Here is a 6863-nt window from a genome sequence, read left to right as displayed (position 1 = left end):
GAGGCTGAGTTGTCTTGTGAATTGCCAGGGTTCTGAGTTGTCTTGTGAATTGCCGGGGTTCCTTTTCTTTCACGAACAGATCTTAAAGGTCTTCCAGGGACCCCTATTAGCTAAATAATCTGGATCGTTATTACAGAGAAATTGTAATTCTTTTTGAAAATCTCTGTGCACTCAACATGCCAATATTGATAGTTCAGTTTATTTGTTCAGGTTGTACAAGTTGCTAACAATGAAACTCCCTTTATTTATTTATTTGTTTGTTTGTTTGTTTAGAGACAGAGTCTGGCTCTGTCACCGGGCTAGAGTACAGTGGCACAATCACGGCTCACTGAAGCCTCTGCATCTCAGGCTCAAGTGATCCTCCCACCTCAGCCTCCCCGGTAGCTGACATTACAGGTGTGCACCACCACGTCTGGCTAATTTTTGTATTCTTTGTAGAAAACAGGTTTTTCCCTGTTGCCCAGACTGATCTGGAACTCCTGGAACTCCTGGACTCAAGTATCCCACCCGCCTCAGCCTCTCGAAGTGCTGGGATTACAGGCAAGAGCCACCATACCCAGCCGAGACTCCCTTTAAATAGGTGGCTTTTATGTGAATTATTAATTTTGATAGAAGAGAAAAGCTGACAGATCTATGTTTTAAAATCATTTTATGAATTCAGTTCAAAAGAACAACTAGGGCCACCAGACTTCCCTACTTTACAAAGTAATGGCCTGGCCAAGGATATTCCAAACAAGAAACTTTTTCAAACTATGCTGTAGATCATTAAAACAGGGAGACTGATATGAGCAAACCAATATAATGAGGCATACTAAGTAGGAGATTTTTAATGAACATTTTCAAGGCATAGGGAAAGAAGCCACAAAGAGTCAAAGGATTTTTCCACATATACTGCCTTATTAATCTAGATTTCTCTTGTTTATTGTGAAACTGTGTGGTTGGATTAACCATCAGGAGAGAGAAGTACTCTGTATTATAAAAGCTCAGTCTCCTGAGATGAAAATCTCTTCAATTTGACATTTTTCAAAATATCACAAAGAAATACATTTTTCTATGGTCTTCAATAAAGAAAGCATGTCAAGGCAAGACACACACGAAAAGAAGTCAAAGTGGTTAGTTACAATGGGATAAGCAACAGCTACACTGAAGAATTTTACATGTAATGCAGTTTTCTTTTTGAGTGGAAAAGGGCAGGACAAGATATGAGATTCCTGGTCTGGAGGGTGGGCGGGATATTAACATATAAAAGCAGGAATGTGTGAAACATGCATTGTGTATTTTCAGCTGTCTCAGCCCATATCAGGCATAGCTCTGGGGAGAAGGGAGAAGGGCTGTTAATATCAACCAGAAAGTATCCCTGTGATTCTTCAGGCTGCTTGGACAGTCAGCCTCCATAAGAGACCCCACTCAACTCTGGGTCAACCATGCACACTGGCCGCTCACCACCTCTGTGATGTGATTCCAAGAAGGACGCTAACCCGTAGGTTCCCACCACTGCCACTGGCCAAGATCTGAAATTCCCCTGACAAAGCTTCCTCATTAGCATAAGGCTTTGACTCCTGAAATAAACCAACTGCATCTCTTATCCTTTTCCTTGAACTCTATCCCCCTACCCAAAATATACAGAGAAGGAGATGAACAAATACAAATATATAAGAATTCAATTTAATTCTAATCAATTCAATATTGAAAAAGTCTGAGCAAGACATTAGTAAAAAAAAACTATAAAATCTCAGAATGGGCTGCTGCTTTAGGGATACAAGAAATGAGGTCTTTTTTTTAACTTCAAGACTGACAAGTTAACGTTTATTTGGGGGTTCACTAAGACAAAAGAGCTGAAGTCTGAGATGGATGGTTAATGTTGCATAAAACTCACTGGTCAAGCTACACATCCTGTTTGGATTCATTTGTCATCCTTAATGAGTTATCATACAGCGCAGGTGTGGATGCAGCCTCCGTGTGGATATCTACACATCCTGTTTGGATTCATTTGTCATCCTTAATGAGTTATCATACAGCGCAGGTGTGGATGCAGCCTCCGTGTGGATACCTCAGTGGACAGGAAGTCTTCCTTCTCTTCATTGACACACAGCCTCCTAGGCCTGCCACTTACTAGCTCTGTTCCTGCCCATAAAGGCTACAGGAATCAGTGGAATCCCTCTTTCCTCTGCTTTTCCACTTTATTAAAACACAGAAGGCCAGGCGCATGGCTCACGCCTATAATGCCAGCACTTTGGGAGGCCAAGGCGGGTGGATCACTAGGTCAAGAGATCAAGACCATCCTGGTCAACATGGTGAAATCCCATCTCTACTAAAAATACAAAAATTAGCTGAACATGGTGGCACGCACCTGTAGTTCTAGCTACTCGGGAGGCTGAGGCAGGAGAATTGCCTGAACCCAGGAGGCAGAGGTTGCAGTGACCTGAGATCACGCCATTGCACTCCAGCCTGGGTAACAAGAGCGAAACTCCATCTAAAAAAAAAAAAAAAAAAAAAAAACAGGAACCCTCAGAACCTTTTCCTCCTCATCCCATGCAGCTTTACTGTCTCACATGATAAAGTTTCCATTTCCCAACTCTGCTGGACTCACTGAGAAAAGACAGTGCCATCCACCAGCAAGGACCCGAGCTGGGCTGCTCCAGGGAACTGGGAACAATGGCCAGCAAATCCCTCCCTCCAGGAGCACAGGGACCAGGCCCTGGGAGGGAGAAGCACTGATGCCAAGCAACCCAGTGCCTCAGAAGCACAGCAGTGGAGGCTGGGGGAAGCGGGCAGAGCCTGCAATGCCTAACATAAACCCATGTTCTGGAAAAGGACAGCAATGAGGAATTTCATGATCTGATTTGCATCCAGCTGTTTATCCCAGTTAAGCCCTGGCAGTCAGAATCTGGAGCTCAGGAAATGTCTGAGCACATTTACAGCTACCCAGAGCCACAGCCATGGACTGGCATTAAAACCGATTTCCAGGTCTGGTTGAAAGTGAAGAAACAAACAGCATAAGCCAGGGGTCCCCAACCCCCAGACCACAGACCGGTACTGGTACAGTATACAATTGCATCTTGCAGACATTCCTGCGGTACGGATCTCTGGCTTAGGAGGAACCGGGCTGCATAGGACGAGGTGAGTGGAAGCTTCATCTGTATTTACAGCCACTGCCTGAGCTCTACCTCTGGTCAGATCAGCGGCAGCATTAAATTGTCATGGGAGCACCAACCCTATTGTGAACTATGATTGCAAGGGATCTAGGTTACACACTCCTTGTGAGAATCTAATGCCTGATGATCTGAGGTGGAGCTGAGGCAGTGATGCGATCACTGGGGAGTGGCTGCAAATACAGATTAACATTAGCAGAGAGGTGTGACTGCACAGAGACCTTAATAAATCAATTGCTTGCAGACTCATACCAAAATCCTATCAGTGAGTGGCAAGTGACAATTAAGCTGCATCTGGTGGCAAGCTTTATAGTGGCAAGTCAGTTGATGTACTTCAATTGTATAGCTGCGTCTAGTGGCCTTAAAAGTATGTTTGAGACAACTTCAAGTTCCCATATGTTCTGGATTAAAGTCAAGGCAGAATATCCTGAGACTGCAGTGACAGCAACCAAAACGAGATTGCAGAGTAAACTGGACATAACACACTTCAGTGTCACTGTCTCTCATCACCCCCAGATGGGACCGTCTAGTTGCAGGAAAACAAGCTCAGGTCTCCCATTGATTCTACCTTATGGTGAGTTGTATAGTTATTCCATTATATATTACAATGTAATAACAGAAATAAAGTACACAATAAATGTAATGGGCTTGAATCGTCCTATAACCATCCCCCAACCTGGTCCATAGAAAAATTGTCTCCCATGAGACCAGTCCCTGGTGCCAAAAAGGCTGGGGACCACTGGTATTAAGCCACAGAAAAAGTACATACATAGTTGCCGCTGTTAGTCTAATGATTTCAAGATAAAATCCAAAAGTTAAAGACAAAAAGCTCTTTAAAATTGGCATAGGAATCTGTAATTGGAGCATATAAGAAAGACGATATCATGATTATATTTCATTAAATAGTCATTGTAGGAATGTTAGCTTTGAATAAATTATAACCTCAAATGTATCTAAGAAAATTATAAAAGTGAAAATATCTCTGAACATGCTCTTTTTAGACTTTAATAACTGTAACAATAATTATAACATAGACACAGTTCTGTGGATAAAGTGAGTTCAGACACGCAAAGCACTTAGAACAATGCCTGTACCGAGTAGGCCCAATATAACTATTTGCTCTTGGTAGATAGATGCCATTCTTTTTGTTAATTGTAGTTATAATTGAATTTTAGAATGTTTAAATAGGATGAAAGATTAGTGCTCATTGAAGTCAGTGGGGTTTTTTTCCAATTTTTTTTCAGCAGCAAAATCCATTTTTCAAAATCCTTTCTCCAAACAACACAGGAAATGGGGACCCCAGGGAGTAGGGAGGAGCTGCTCTGCAGGGGTGGGGCCAGATTTCTGTATCAGCAATTTCCCCTCGAGACAACTCTGGAACCCAGTCCTAACACTAAGCCAAGATACTCTACCATTTAACAGATGAGGAAAATATACCCTGTGGAGGTAAATAAACCTAGGGAGGTAAACGCTGTCGTTCTCGAAGCTAGCACAGTCAGATTGCTTTCCAGAAAATAATACCTAACACACCTGGAAACAAGTGCTATTTGCAGGATGATATTCAGGATATTTAACCACTATCCAATCAAATGGCTCTGCATAGTCAGAGCCTCCTCCTGCATTGGGCATTAACTCTTTAGTTGCTAAAAGATCATAGGACATTTTTGTGGGAGGCAGGGTGTCACCGTTGAAGGGTTTGGTATCCCGGGGGCTCAGGACAATAGGTAATTTCTAACTGGTATAAAAGTGATTTTAACAACTGGTGATTTCAAAAAGATACAATCATACCAGATGGGTACCAGCTAAATGTCAGTCCTGGGCATTTGAAGATATCTTCTGCAGGCTAGAAAAAAATCCACGCTGGATTGGAATACTGCTAAGAATGGCTACACTATAAATGGAACTCTGGAGACTGTATCTGTTTCTTCTCATTTGGTCTTTCTAGAAATCAAAGTTCTCCTCTGGACTCTTCCAAAACATTTAGACATTTACTGGCTTCCAAAAGAAGAAACTTATGGTGATACTTACCATTTTTAAAGACAATAAAAGCATGAAGCCGGGCATGGTAGTGCACAGTTGGAATCCCACTTATTTGGAAGACTGATTCTAGAAGATTGCTTGAGGCCAGAAGTTCAAGACCAGCCTGAACAGCATAGCAAGACCCCATATTTAAAAAAAAAAATTAAATCAAAATAAAATTTTTAGAAAATAAGAGTGGTGACTTTGTATTTATCATTCAAAATAAGTTGAAGAATAGAAAGTTATAGCTCAGTGTCCCTAATTGTAGAAGTTGATCTGTGTCTCCATCCTTACAAAAGGATTTGTAAGAATAGTTGTCATTTGCTTACGCTTATTGAAATAAATGACTTCTGCCAGCGGTCTTGACGCAGACTATCTACCTACATAAGAAGCAGGTGATGGTGACAGAAGGAGAAAAAAAAACAAAGCCCTGCCAGGTGCCCCAGTGGGAGAACTGGTGCGTCGGATTTGAATGGGAAGAGGGAGGATGTCCCAGAGGCTAATGGGGAGAGATGGGAATGGAAAATGAAGGACTGTGGTGTTATGAGAACAAACAAAGCATATGCAGACAGCTTATTAATTTGAGCTAGGATGCCTTGCCCTACATCATGGAGTTTAGATTCCCCATGTCAAAGGCAGATCTGCATCTCTTTTGTATTCCAGAAAAGTATCTGCATATCACTTTTCTGGCTCCTGGGGGAAGGAGAGAGGCATGGGAGAAAATTCATTTAGGTGTATGACTTAAAATGAAGTGCATTTGGCTAATGAGTAAGCAGCTGTTTAGTTAAGCAAATGACTCATACTGGGGTATTTATAGAGCACAACTATTTTTCAAGCCTGTACAGATTTAAAAGAAAGAAGTTTCCCTATAACCCCAAGCAGATGTTTCTGTTGCATTTATGAACAAAGTACTACTGAACAGTAAGCCTGTCCTTCAGGTTTATCAACACATCTATTAAACATATGTTAGTCTTCCTAGGAAGTACATATCTCTTCATTGAACAGAGAACATTTATAGAGTATTTATTTTGTTCTATGTTAAAAAAAAAAAAAGTAAGTCAAAGGCCCAGCCTTTAAGAAGTGAAGTCTGATAGGAAAGTTATATCATATGCCCAAAATATTATAGCTAATAATGAAAACTAATATTCAAAAATGGCAACCACAGGAGTGCCATGGGCTCTAATTAGCATAATTTTTTTATTTACTTGGAACTTAACAGCTAGTATTTTTTCAGAGTTTAGCATGAGCCAGGCCTGGAGCAGTTGAGTCTTCTTGTTGAAAAAGTATGTTTTCCAAAGAGACTTTAAAATGGAACTGAAAGCAATAAATTAAATCATGTCAAGAAGAGAGGGAGACAGTAGGACACTGGGGCATCACATTTGGCTCAGGGTTCTTGCTCATCAAGGTAGAAAGGGAACCAGGATATGTTAGAGGAACTCAACATATCAAAGACAAACCCTTATTCAAAGACATCGGCAGATGCATGTGGCAATGTCTTTGAAAAAGGGTTCACACAGTCATGAGATGTGAAATTACCTTTGAAGAATGGGTTAAGATTAGATAAATGCAAATATTTCTAAGAAGGGACAATGGCTTGAGCAAAAACAATGAGACTGGAAATAAGACATTGCTCCTCACTGAGTGAACACAAGGCGTGGTTGGGACTGGTCAACACACCTGTCTGGATGGAGG

At 41.3% G+C, this 6863-nt stretch overlaps 1 protein-coding gene across 3 annotated transcripts in view; it reads left to right on the top strand.

Annotated features, from left to right (window-relative positions):
* Window positions 1-6863, top strand: part of DLGAP1 (DLG associated protein 1) — a 989022-nt gene that overhangs the window by 494325 nt on the left and 487834 nt on the right. The window lies entirely within an intron of this gene.

The sequence above is a fragment of the Aotus nancymaae genome, unplaced genomic scaffold (genome assembly GCF_030222135.1).
Source record: "Aotus nancymaae isolate 86718 unplaced genomic scaffold, 86718_ANA_hifiasm-v0.15.2.pri h1tg000020l, whole genome shotgun sequence".
In the NCBI taxonomy this organism is placed as follows: domain Eukaryota; kingdom Metazoa; phylum Chordata; class Mammalia; order Primates; family Aotidae; genus Aotus; species Aotus nancymaae.
The sequence above is the reverse complement of the archived record's forward strand: the minus strand, read 5'-3'. Positions and strand labels throughout refer to the sequence as shown.